The sequence below is a fragment of the Elgaria multicarinata genome, chromosome 2, assembly GCF_023053635.1.
Source record: "Elgaria multicarinata webbii isolate HBS135686 ecotype San Diego chromosome 2, rElgMul1.1.pri, whole genome shotgun sequence".
In the NCBI taxonomy this organism is placed as follows: Eukaryota; Metazoa; Chordata; class Lepidosauria; order Squamata; family Anguidae; genus Elgaria; species Elgaria multicarinata.
Window position 1 is genome coordinate 10,507,501 of NC_086172.1, and position 12,807 is coordinate 10,520,307.

Consider the following 12,807-nt stretch of genomic DNA (forward strand, 5'->3'; position numbering starts at 1 on the left):
CTGGAAAAATGAACTGTATTATTGCATTTTTTTTTTTGTAAAAGTAGCAATTTGGTATGAGTTGGCATGCATACAGATTTACTAAGTGGGATAAGCTAATTATACTTTTGTTGTGGTTAAACAAATGCTTGTTGATAGCCTTTTTCTATCAAGAAACCAAGGAGCTAATTATTAATAATAACCATTGCACATTGAGTCTTAGAGTTTCTGATTGAAACTGTTTGGATTGTACAATAACTCAAAGCCCAGTTGTAGTAGTTTGAGTGCAGTAATGAAATCTGAATCTAAAATAAAAGCAAATTATTTTTTGTCATGCTGGCTCAACTGCTTGAAAAATTTCTTTTACTGCCCCTAGCCCTCCAAATCTGTAGTGATTTTATAGCAATGTGCCAATTTCTCTCTTCAAATAATTAAATTTTAGCTCCAGGCAACCTTATTAATACTTTTTTCTATAGTAAATTATTCTATGTTGCCCTCTGCTAGTAATCTTTCCTAGAGCTTACCCTGTTTATTTTCAGGGTGATGGCTGAATTATCAAATTTTAAGATTCCAACGGCTGAGATTAGATGGAATTTAAAACATTACATCTTGTTAAATGACATACATGTGACCATTTGAATTAAATGGCTCTAGGAAGCTGATTAAACTTCATTCTTCAAATTAGACTGATCCAGGAGTGTAGCACAGGTTCTGTTTAAAAAACAACTCCCTATATCTGAAGAAGTGCATATATATATATATACTACTTGTAGTAAAAGGATGACAGACTTTTTAAAAAAATCTAACGCTCATAAATAAATCCTGGGCTATGATTGGCTGTAGGCTGGGTCATTAACCAATTTTCCAGCACAGCTGTACTTTCTGTGCTGCAGCCAACTGGTTAAATAGAACCAAATAACATGTTTAGGTTACAATACCTTATAATTTTCTTCTAAATAAAATCACAGCTGTTAAAAGTGTTTCCTAGGGGCATGAAAAATGTACAAATATTTTAGCTAAGGCACATTCATTGAAAAAAACAAACCACTTTTTAAAAGATGCTAAAATTAACTGCTTGATATGAATGGAAGAGCTCAGTGGCAACAACTCTTGATGTCTGCCATTCAAATAGATGCCACCCCATAAACCTGCCCTGAACATCCCGTTTTGATCTAAAAGACAAACCAGTTGTTTAGTGTGTTTACTAGGCAAGGTCTGACGCTACTGCTAACCTTTTGTTTCCTGGGATGGTTGGCAGATATTTCCAATGTTTTAATTTCTCACTTAAAGGATGCCAGGGCTAAAGCCACTCTGTTGCTCAAAATTCCAGATATGTGGCTGGCACTCAGACAATGGTGAGGAAATGTACTCTGCACATGCCCAATAGCTATACCTGCATTCTCCACGATTTGAACTCTCCCGTTTCATTGGATATAGGATTAATGTAATTCTTCTAAATAAATTTCCCTTTATTGCCAAAAACCTTATTTGACTGACATAAACACTCCTCATTTTATTCTATCTTTTTTTTAGAAGGAAAGTTTAGAAAATTTTCAGTGAGTGTGATTTCCCTGGCAGTTAATAATCATTTGTTTACTTTCTCCATTTAAACCCCGGCCCCTACTTTGTAGATCTGTTTATGTGGTGAGACACAATACCTTAACTTCCCCTGGAGCTGACCCATCAATTGGAATGTGGACTCCCGACTCCTATAAATCCCAACAACTCACCTGCATTAATGGTGGGAGAGGGGGCGTGGCTAGCTGGGAAGCTGCCAGCCAACCAGCGATTTTGGAAGATCTAACTTTTAACATTGTTTTTCTCTTTCCTAAGGAAAGCCCTGCCAACTTTGTTTAAGTCCAGGCAATTGTAAATTTCTTGGTTCTGGACCAGAAAAAATATTAGCAATATATTTGTTGTCAAAATATAAACTCATCATCTCTTCCTTAGTTTTTTTTTTTAATAGTTCCTTAAAACCCATCTTCAAACAAACCACCTCTTCCCTCTTCAAGAGTGGAGCAACAGCCTTTTAAGGGTTGGGAGAAGAAGAAGGGGGGGAAAAAATCCCCCCTTTCATTAATAATGTGATTTATTTTGTACATTTCAAGTCCTTTTTTTAAAACCCAACACAAAAAATAACAACAAAGCAACCCTTCTCAGTATTATATCCCAAGACACTTAATCAGCTGTAATTATAACACATTAATGAATAATATGCTTTGAGAGTATTTTTGTTTTGTTTTGTTATTGTTCATCGCATGATGTTAGACGGCTTTTACAGGCAAAGGAAAGAGAAGTAAACGGGTTACAAATAGGGAATTATCCCTCGTTTAGCATTAAAATTCATTTAGATAAAATTGCCACAAACATTTAAATGGAGAGATTAGTTCCCCCTCACGCCTTATTGCACACTCTCAATGGCTCCGTTAAGAACATTTTACACGTTGGAAATTCCGTCTTCTCAGGCTGCTGGCTGTTTCCTAGCTACCCACATTCAAAGCGAAGGCAGCAGCAAAAGCGGGGCGGAGGGGGTGGGTGGGGGTGGGAGAGAGAGGAGGAGGAGAGGGGGTTGGTAGAGGAAGAAAAAGTTAGTGGTGGGTTTGGGGGGGTCTCTCTCCCCCCCTTTTCTTTTTTTGGCAACCAGACTGCAATTCATCCGCTTGGATCTGCTTTAAGTCATGGAGAAAATAAAGAAAAGGGAGGTTTTCTTCCCTTGAAACCCCTGCATGGAAAACAAGGCGCTATATTGCTGTCTGAGCCGCTCATTTTTTCTCTCTCTCTCCCCTCCACCCCGACCCCCAAGCTGGGAATCCAATTTAATTTGGGCTGGAGGGGTGGGTGGTGGTGGTCCGTCTTTCACATTTTTTGGGTGTATTAATTTATATCTGTATTGGAGTGGTTTTGGGGGGGGGAGAGAGATGAGGATTTAGCAAATCATGGTTTCTGGTGCCTCTCCGTTCGGCCCCTTTACAAGCGCGCACGCTGGGAGTGGGAGTGGGAGGAGAGGGGGGGGGCAGCAGGAAGCTATCAGACGCGCTGCTTAAACGCATCCCGCTTTGCAGCCCCGTGAGCGGAGTGTGGTTGTCTGTATTTAAAAACCTCTGGAGGGATTAGTTTGAAAACAGATCAGTTGTCCTCCTTCCCCCCACACTCCTCGCGCTCCCCCCTTCCTTCTCTCTCTCTGTCTCTCTCTCTCTCTCGTTGCCACCCGCTGCAGACAGGGCCAAAAGGAGAAGGAATATCAGCTTCGACTGCCATCTTTTGGGGATTTGGAAAAGCGACCCGATAGGTAGGAGCCCTGCCTGCCTGCCTCCGCCCTCTCCTGTCCAAACTGGGCTCTAAGCTGATGGGGGAAATAGATATAGATAGATATTGGGGACGAGGTGCGTGGCTGCGGAGAGGACCTGTTCCTGCAAACCCATCGCTTGCACAATTGCGCATGGAAATTGCAAACGGGACATTAGAGAGGGAGGCTTAATTGAGGCGCCTGCCTGGTTCCTTTCCAGCACCAAAGAAGTTCACACAGAAAAGTTTGCTGGTGCTCTTGATTCTGGATATTATTATTATTATTATTATTATTATTATTATTATTATTATTATTATTATTTCCCTCTTCCACGCAAAAGGTTGTCGGACAATGCCGCATGCGCGCTGGGGCTTCTGGGCTGCCTCTCTCCCTCTCTCCCCCCCTTTTATCGGTGCTTGGTGAGGATACTACCGTATTATACCGAACCGAGTGTCAGGCCGGAAAATGCGTTCCAGCGGGCTGATCGTGTGTTTTGGCGGCGGCGGCGGCGAGTTGCATGCCAAGCGAGGCCGAGGCGGGCCACGTCGCTGGTGCTCGTGGATTTTCAGATCCCCGCGGAGGTGCTCAGACACTTCCAGCCCCCGCCGCGAAGCCAAAGTGCTCCGGGGAGAGCATTGGGGCAGATAGGACCCAGTCTAACGCACGTGTTCCAAGATGGGCTGGGTGGCGGGTGGGGTTCTTTCCGATCCACATTTGATATATCCACGTGGGTCTTGTTTTATCAGACCGCCGGTGAAGCAAAGCTACCTCGACGCCTGGTCCTCCTCCTCCTCCTCCTCTCCCGCGCGGAGAGCGGCGGTTTAGGCGCTCCGCTGCCCTTTGCTTGGTGGGTGGGTGGACGGTCGGCTGGGATGGTGCGCGCGTAAAGGCAAACGGAGATTTTGTTGGCAGATCGTTGGCTGCGTTTGAACATCGCACCTCCCCAAGAGCCGCGACCTCTGGCTCAAAAGCGAAGTTCACGGGGTGGGTGGGGGGAAGGGAAGGAGGGGCGAAGCGAGGCAGAAAGAGCCTCGGCCCGGCCCCGCTCGCTGGGAATAGCAGCGCCCTGGAGAGGGGGGGGCGGGGGGCGCCGCGGCAGCCCCGGCGCCGCTCGGCAGCCAGCCGTGGCTTCTTTCGTCCATGTCAGCGAGGGGGCATGGAGCCAGGCTGTAAAAACGCCCCCCCACACACACACCCCCGCGCGCACGAACCCACCCTCTCTCCGTGCAGGCGCCTCCTCCCTCCTCCCTCGCGCGGAAGCGAAAAGGTGCCTATTACAGAGCGGGTTTATCCAAGTCCAGTAAACCACGCAAAAGGCGCCCGCCCGTGGTCAATCCGAAGCGAAGGTGGATTTGGGGGGCGGGGGCGTACGGGGCGGGGTTGGCCCGGGCGGTGCCGGGTTTGGGGGGGTCTCGGCGTCTCTCCGGACGCCGCGCGAGAGGACTTCAAACAGTCCTGGACAACTTCACTTGCCGGGCTTTGTTTACAACACGTGAAGGGGGAAGGAGGGGCCGCGGAGGAAAAGGCCCTCCAGCCCGGGTTGTGGGCGGAGGGGGGGGAGGGATGTTGCCCTAGAATGCGAGTCACTTCGGAAAATAGTCATCATGGGTGCCACCCACCCCCACCCCCCGCCGCCCCTTCTCCAATCCGGCACCACAGACTGGGATTAGCTGTGATCCTCCCACCCACTCAACTTTCCAGCCTCTCTAGACAGAGTGCGAGAGAGAGTGGGGTGTGTGTGTTTCTTTTTAAAGCCAGCCTGCTATCGATTGTCTCCTTCGGCCTCCAGGCCAATGCTGACGGCGGGGCCCACCTCGCCTGAGTCCCCCAAAGGGGAGACGCCAACCTCCTCCCCCTTCCGCCATCCGCTGAAGCCTTCTCTTGTGAACATGTCTATGATGGGGAGGGGGCAGTTCTCTTCTCTTTCATTAACCTCCCCCCGCCCCGGTCCTCTCTCAAGGGTGAAAATAACTTTTCAAGGTGAAAAAAAGGGGGGATGGTTGGAGCCGTCTCCTTACCTTTTATCGTCTGCCTCCTGCAATGCGTGCAGTGTGTGTGAGTGTGGAGAATTTCCCGTGCAAGGGTTGGGGGGGGGTGTATGTGCGCGCGGGTGTAGTTTTTCCAGCGGAGTGAAACTCTACCGAAAGCCCGAGAAGTCCCTCAAGGGACCCGGATCAGCGAGCGGCTCCCTTCCCCGCTGCCAGCCCCGAGCCAAGGCCAGGACTTGGGTTTTGCTGGCTGCCGCCGCCAAGCAACGCAGGAAACGGCTACTGATACTCGAATTTTAAAAGTCGCACGGGTGTGTTTGGGAAGGGAGTGCGCGAAGGTTTCCTCTCCTCCTCCTCCTCCTCCTCCTCCCTTTCTTCATTTTTGGGGCAAATTAATGCCTTGCCTTGAGAATCTGTCGCCTATATGCGCAAAGTTTGGGACTGGGAGTATGTAAGATTTAGGAAATGAATGTGGTGGCGGTGGTGGAGGAGGAGGAATGCCCGTGTGATTTGAAATTGAAAGTAATTTTCAACTGACAAGTCTTACTTTCTTTGCACACACAACGTACGAGCAGTAAAAGGCACTTTTAAAGGGGGTTCCTACAAACGCATCCACCCGCGTAAAAAACTTGAGTGCAGCTTTTCCAAGAGAGCTTACAGTTGAGCTGTGTTACACCCTGGTGCTGCTGAAGAACCCTTTGGTTTTCACGAGACGGGGCCCCCGCTGAAAGCAGTGACTAAATCAAGCCGTTCTTCCAAAGAGTTTACACAGAGACCTTCGTTCCAATCACAAGCATCTGGTCTGGGAAAGTCGTAAACGATCTTTCACAAGAGGTCATGCCTGTGTGGAGTGTCTGACACGTAGATCCTAAACTCCTTACATGGAAGAATGTCACATGGGGGAATCAATGACAGTACAACGTTTTCGATTGGGTTTGAAAAAACCCCGCCCCCGCCCCCGGCCAAAATAATATACGATATAGTTTCTAGGTTGTATATGCGAAGAGTGGGAACATGCTTTTTTTTAAAAAAAGCTAACAATATTAAACTCTGTGCGTGTGTATGTGTGTCCCATCATCTGTGTATGACCTTGCTGTGTTTACTTGGATGACTGAAGGAAGGTTCACTAAGGCAGGATCTACACTATTGCATAGATCTCATGGTTTGGAGTCACAAAAGGGGCAGGGTTACTAAACTTAGTCGTAAAGTACGTGGAGATCTTCTGAAAAGTGTAAGTGTGTGTGAGAGAGGGGACGGAGGGGATTGAACACACACACCCCGTCCGATTCAGAATATTCGTCCTAGAAGTGTGATAGTAGATCTGCTTTTGTTAGGCTTCCCGAGGTACTCTCTGGAAGTTAATAAACTCCTAAGCAGTCAGCAGCGTTGTATTTTATGTAGTGGTCAGGGAAAATCTTCCAGGGCTTTAATGTGTGAAATAACTAAATGCCTGTGTGGCAGCTGTTTCTAAAGCCAAAACTAACTCTTTGGAATAAGGGATGGGGGAAGGGGGGGAGAGAAGGCGAGTGAAAGGCAAAAGAAAAGCCTGCTCGTCCCCCCCCCCTTTTGGTGCCATTTTGGATGTCATCTGTTTCCTTGGTGACTGTGCTCAGCCCCCCCCCCCCCAAGCCCCTGGGCTCCTGGATTGTTAGGAAAAAAAGCATGCTATTTCTGCACCGTCATTTATCACTGTCACCGCATAATGATTCCCTTTGCAGCTCCTTATTGATGTTTGTAATTGCATTATCTCATAAAGGGGAGGGGGTGAGGTGGGGGAGGGAGAGATGATCAATGAAACCGAGCCGTGCATTGTGGGGTCAGGAGATGCCAAAGTACTGTTTGTCCACACACACACACACACACACACACACACTAGAGACGCGCACAGCTTTAGAACTACGTTGGCTTTGTGGGTGTGCAGGGTGTGTATGTGTGATCTCGTGTGTGGTACCTGGACATCGCCGCAAATGGTCTTCCCTTTCTCTTTCAGGGGTTTGTGCAACCCGTTTGCTGAAATGCTAAATCAAGCCCCAGCCTCGCATTTCAGGGCAATCCCTGATGGGGGAGAAGTGTGGGCCGTCAAAAGTGGGCAGATGAAAGTTGTGAATAAGCACCCTCTTTTCTTTTCGTCCCCCCTTTTTTTCCGCCCCCTGCTGCAACTCTCCCCCTCTCTTTTGATGAATGGAGCTGTATGGGGAAATTGACAGAGACTATATCTGGAAGCACTTAGCCGCCCGCGCCACTTTAAAGCCCTCTAGTTAAACCCCACTTTTCTCCCCCCGCCCCCCCCCCCCCGCTTAATTAATGTGGGCTGCAAATTTAGCGTGATGGTCTCCAGCTTCTCAATTAGCTCACTTCGTTTTAGGTAGCGGAGGGCTAACGGTTTAGGCACCTGAGCAGCGGAAAATAAGATGAAATCTGCCTACGGTGTTGCCTCTGAAACAGACTGTTCCAACAAGCCCTTTGTCAGCGGAGGAAGTGGGGGGACGGCGGGGGGGCCTGGTTAGTGAAACGGGATCGTGGCAGCTTGGCGTGGCGTCAATCCACGAGGAAAAGGCAGCCCAGGACGAGAGAGGGTGGGTGGTTAACGCGCCGATCCCAAGAGGTCCATTTATTCGCTAATACATCCCACTGATTTCACGTGAAAGGAAAGGCTCCGGATAAGCTCTGTATGAAAGTGTATAAAATGGTCCTGGTGTGATCTCTCTCTCTCTCTCTCTCCCCCCCCCCCCCACACACACTGGACTGTCACGGAGAGAGCTAAACGCTGCGAAGTTGATTTGCTTAGCCAGAAGCAAGAGAGAAGAAATAATTTCCAAACGATTGTGCCGCGCGTTCAAAGCAGTGCTTTTGGGGGAATCGACACATTTTCTGTATTTGATCACGCACACGCACATGCTTGGCACATATATTCATTTGGATAAGTGGGAAATGTTAACCAGACATCTATTACATTTCAGATTTCATGAGAAAAGGTTATGCTGTTGGGAATTTTGGATTAGGCAAAAAAGAAAAAAAAAAAGAAAAGAAAAAGGATGAGGCGTCTCCTTCCGCTTTTCTGTACTTTTAAAATCCCCCTGTTATTTCGCTGTTAAAAATGAGCAGCGGAGTGAAGCAGAACTTTGAATTTGGCATTGCATTAATTGTAGTCCATCCAGTTGAATTTGGTACGCATTCTCTCGGCTACCCTCATCCCAAAACGTCTAGATAACACCCCACTGTTGCACGCATTTCCTGGAAACAAATGTGAATCTGAGTAAATGTTACTGGGAGCAACAGACACATACCTTCTTAACACATTTCCACGGAAGGGAATCTAATTGAAGTCACTCCTAAACTGTTCGTGTAAACGTATTTAAGATAGGGTTGTAAGAAATGAACCAATGGCTTGATCTGCAATCCAATTCAGATCTTTCTTTTCTTTATTTTTCTCTCCGGGTGGGGGATATATTTGGGTTCCACACGAGTCCCATCGAAGTCCATGGAACTACTACCTGGGACCTAAACGTGCTTTAAATGAATAGCGAGGATCATTCGAATTAATTATGGGACTAACTTTCAGGTAAGTGTGTCTAGGATATTGTATGTCGACTGCAACACGATAGCCTTAGCTTAAATTGAGTTGCGGTGTGGCCAAAAGTCTCCATTTTAGAACAGTTTCCTCTGTTAAAACACCAGGAGAAAAAAAAAACCCTAGTGTGTGTGTGTGTATGTATATATATATATATATATATATAATATATATAGTCGTGGGACCGTGTAAAAGTTCTGAAGAGAGAAACTGACTAACCATTATTTTTGCTTAGCATATCTCTTATCACATCTTTTAGGTGAACATTTGTCCTGGATTTTTTTTTTTAAAAAAATGACCATTGGCCAATAAATCCACCTGAATGTAAATGCCACTCTTGTAAAAATCACAGGTCTTCTTAATTCCTCGGTCCGTTTTCCCTCTTTGAGCCGTATTACATCGATGAAACGCCTTATTTTGAAACAACAATTTTTATATGGAACAGAACGTTAGTCTGATGTCATCTTAGCGTATCTCCACCCCTTTCATTATACTAATCAAAACAAGTCGTTTGTCCCGTGTGTGTTTGTGTGTATTTAAAAAGATAATATTTTATGCCTGAGCTCATGGTAAAAATCACGAAAAATTACTCTCGGTTTAGAAATTATTTATTTATAGAACGAATACAATGTTAAAATTAAAGAAAAAAATCTACCGCAAACTGCAGCTGCAATAACAAAACCCTGATATACGAATATGAAATATTTGATTGCCATGTTAATGTTTCTTATTCTACCTTGCATTTGCATTTTAATCTATGGAATCTTTACAATATCCCTGCCTCCTACGCCTGTGATTGATTACAGATCTGGAAGGGGAAAAAAAAAGGGGGGGGGCGGCAAACACTGACCTGCAATCTGACTTTTCCTGTTCCCCCCTCCTTCTTTTTGCTGTCTATGAAGCCTTCCTCAACAATGTTAAGGCAAGCAGGCCAAATTAATTATACCATTTTTAAATGTCAGAGGCATAAATATTTTTCCCGTTCCCAAATGTTGATTCCCCCCCCCCCCGCACCCTTCATGCTGGTTGTTAGGTTGCTGGTAGTTTGGTACTTATTATATAGAAAGCTTGATCATCCTTATAAAACACAACTAAAAGAACCAGGCGCACAACAACGGCACTGTAAATAAATGTTATTGCAGGAATTTTTGTTTGTCTTTAAGGTGAGAAGTTCAGGAGCTAGCCAGCCCCGGCATTTCTGTCGTGTTTTGCTTGAAACCCAGCGCTTGCGGTGTCCTCCCTCCCTCCCTCCCTCCCTCCCACTAGTCAAAACCAAACTGGGCTGGGAGGACCGGGCGGGCGGTATGAGGACAAGTTGTTGACAGGCCAGCAACCAAGACAAAAGGAAGAGACGCCACCTTCCCCGTGTTTATTTACTCTCCCGGTCTTCATTTGTCTGCTGCCCTTTTGGCTAAGGCGCCTTCCGGGATCCAGGTGTTCGGGGTGGGGGTGGGCGATGCTTGCGGTTGCTCGGACACCTGAAGTTCTGGGGCGCAACGTAGAGGAGCTGGGTGACGCCACCCGCTTCCTCCGACAGGGAGAGAGAGAGAGAGAGAGAGAAAAAGACCAACTGAAATCTGAGGTCCATCTGTCACGGTTTCCCCATCCACCCATTTCATCCTTCGAGCTGCTAAACAAAGTGTTAATGGGGAATTTGGTCTTTTGCGAGAAACTTCGTTTTAAATGGCTGGATGGATCGGAGGCAAGGGAAGGGGGAATCCCGCGTGGCTAACTGCGGGGCGAGGGGTGGGCGATCGGGGATCGGTGCCTTCGAAAGAAGCGGCTGCTTTGGCGGAGTTGGGAGAGTTCTACTTTGAAAGGTAGAAGCAGCTTTGCCTCAGCAGTGTCGCTCCCGGGCGCGCCTCTCTGACTTAGGGCGCAATCCTACGCCTGTGGGCACAGGAAAAAAAGTCCTACAACTCCCAGCATTCCCTGGCCAGCAGGGCTGTTTAGGGAATGATGGGAGCTGTCGAACTCCTTTTCCGTCTAAACATGCACGAGATCGCGTCCTTCATGGGACGGGGGATCGTGGACGCCGGTTCACACAACCCTTCTCCCGAGCAGCGGAAACGCGGTCGGAGCGCAGCCCACCTCTCGCCTTTGGGAAACTTCCCTGGCAAGCAGGGGACCCTGAGGGGATCGCGTCGCGTCTGAAGGCGGTTGTTATGGGCTCCCTCGGTGGGGGGCTACTCGTGTGCTCAGGTTGGGAGGGGGGGGTTGTGCGCACCCACTCGCTGGGAAGGTCCACCGGAGCGATCCTCGGGACTCGCCTCCAAGTTTCAAGGGAAGTGAATGCTTCGAAGCAACGCTTCCTATGTGCGCCATCGGCAGCCCCGTCGGAGTTGTCCGGTAGTCACACGGCTGGCATAGGGCGCCTCGTTGCCACACACCCCGGAGACAGGAGCGAGGGAGGAGGAGGAAGGAAGGAAGGAAGGGGGGGGGCGTGTGACAGAGGCAAAGCGCCGCGACGTGAAAAGGGGGCCGAGGGCCAGATCCAAGTAGGAGCGTTACGGCCAGGCGAAGGCGGGAACACTCGGGGAAGGGGAGACCGGAGAAACGCGGGGCGCGCCCAAAGCGTAAAAATGAGCCGACGGCGCTGGAGACCCTGGAAGGTAAAGCGAGGGGGGTCCTCGCAAGGCATCGCCACCACTGCCCTTTGGTGGTGGTGGCGGTGTCGGTGTCGCCGCCGCCGCGACGGGCTCTCCGTATTGCCGAGGCGAGATAGGGCAGAGCATGTCCGCAAGCGCCAGGCAAACGCGCGCCCCCCTCCCCAGCCGGTCAAGGCCTGCCTTGCGCGAGGGAGGGAGGATGGTGGTGTTGGCGCGCGGAAGGGGAAAGGCGCCTGCGGCCGAGCCCGGATCGCGCTGGGTCTCCGTCGCCGGCATGCAAATCCGGAGGGCTTCCTCTCCGGGTTTGGGGGGGGGGGGGGCGGCGGGAGGCGGACGTTTTCTACCGAAGGGAGGGAGCGAGACCCAGAGGCCGAGGGAGAATTCCTGGAGCAGCTGGCACGAGGGCTGATGCGGCGGGGAGGGGTGGGGAGAGATCGCCTCCCTCCCTCCGCGTTCCACCAGAGCCTCGGGAATTCGCAGGTGAAAGATGAGGCGTCTCATCTTCCTGCGCGATGCTAAGCAAAGCGGGGGAAGCAAGGCCGGAAAGGCCCTGGGAGGCAGCCCGGGCTGTTGGGGGAATTCCCGTCGCGAGGAAGTCGGGGGTGAGGGCGTCCCCCCCCCCACCCGCCTCCACTGCGGCGAAGGGGCCAAATGCCTCTTTCGGCCCCCGCTTTAGTCAAGGGCATGGCTGGGGGGAAGGCGCTGGTGGAAGTGTGGGCTTGGCCGCTGGGTCTTCTTTTCATTTTTACTCTGAAGTTGAGGGGGGGCCCGATGGCGATCTCAACCCCCACCCTAGATTATTCCAAGTAGATCGGGGCCCGGAGCCTACTCTAGAGCAAAACGGAGAAAGGAAGTAGCTGGTAGGCGCCCATTCGCCGTCTCTTTTGGCCACTACCACGCTTCACCTCGCGTGGGCTCAAGGATTTGGGGACGGAGGGAGGGAGGGAGGGAGGTTCCCAGCGTGGTCGGGCTGCCGCCTCCGAAACCCCGCGGGAGCTCATCCTTTGCCGCTCCCGGGCGGGCGGGCCCAGCCACAGCCGAAGCGCGCCAGAGTGCAGCACGTGGGGCGCGCCGCCTTTGCCCGTCGAGATGGAGGCAAGGGGGCCGTGCTCACTCGGAAGCACGCTCCGCTGATTTCAAGGCGTCTTACTTTCGTGTAGGTACACTCAGGGCTTTGAACTTTTTCTCCCCCCCCCCCCCCGCCATATAGGGAAAAGCTTTTAACAGTCAACACGCTGCTCGGAAAAAGAGATTTTCCGAAAACTTTTCCCTCCACCACGAGTCCACTTTGAAAAGAAGGAGCCCCTGGCCAAGCAGACGTCGTAGCGAGCTGGTGGCAGAGGCAGCGGCGCTGCCGGCGTCTCTCTCTCTCTC

The 12,807-nt window shown here is 49.8% G+C and overlaps 1 protein-coding gene across 1 annotated transcript in view; it reads left to right on the forward strand.

Annotated features, from left to right (window-relative positions):
* Positions 1-416, forward strand: part of MEIS1 (Meis homeobox 1) — a 196,323-nt gene extending 195,907 nt beyond the window's left edge. The window contains exon 12 of the mRNA XM_063115999.1: positions 1-416. This exon is cut by the window's left edge and continues 1,224 nt beyond it. The gene's annotated coding sequence lies outside the window, so the exon portion shown is untranslated.
* Positions 417-12,807: the final 12,391 nt, after the last annotated feature.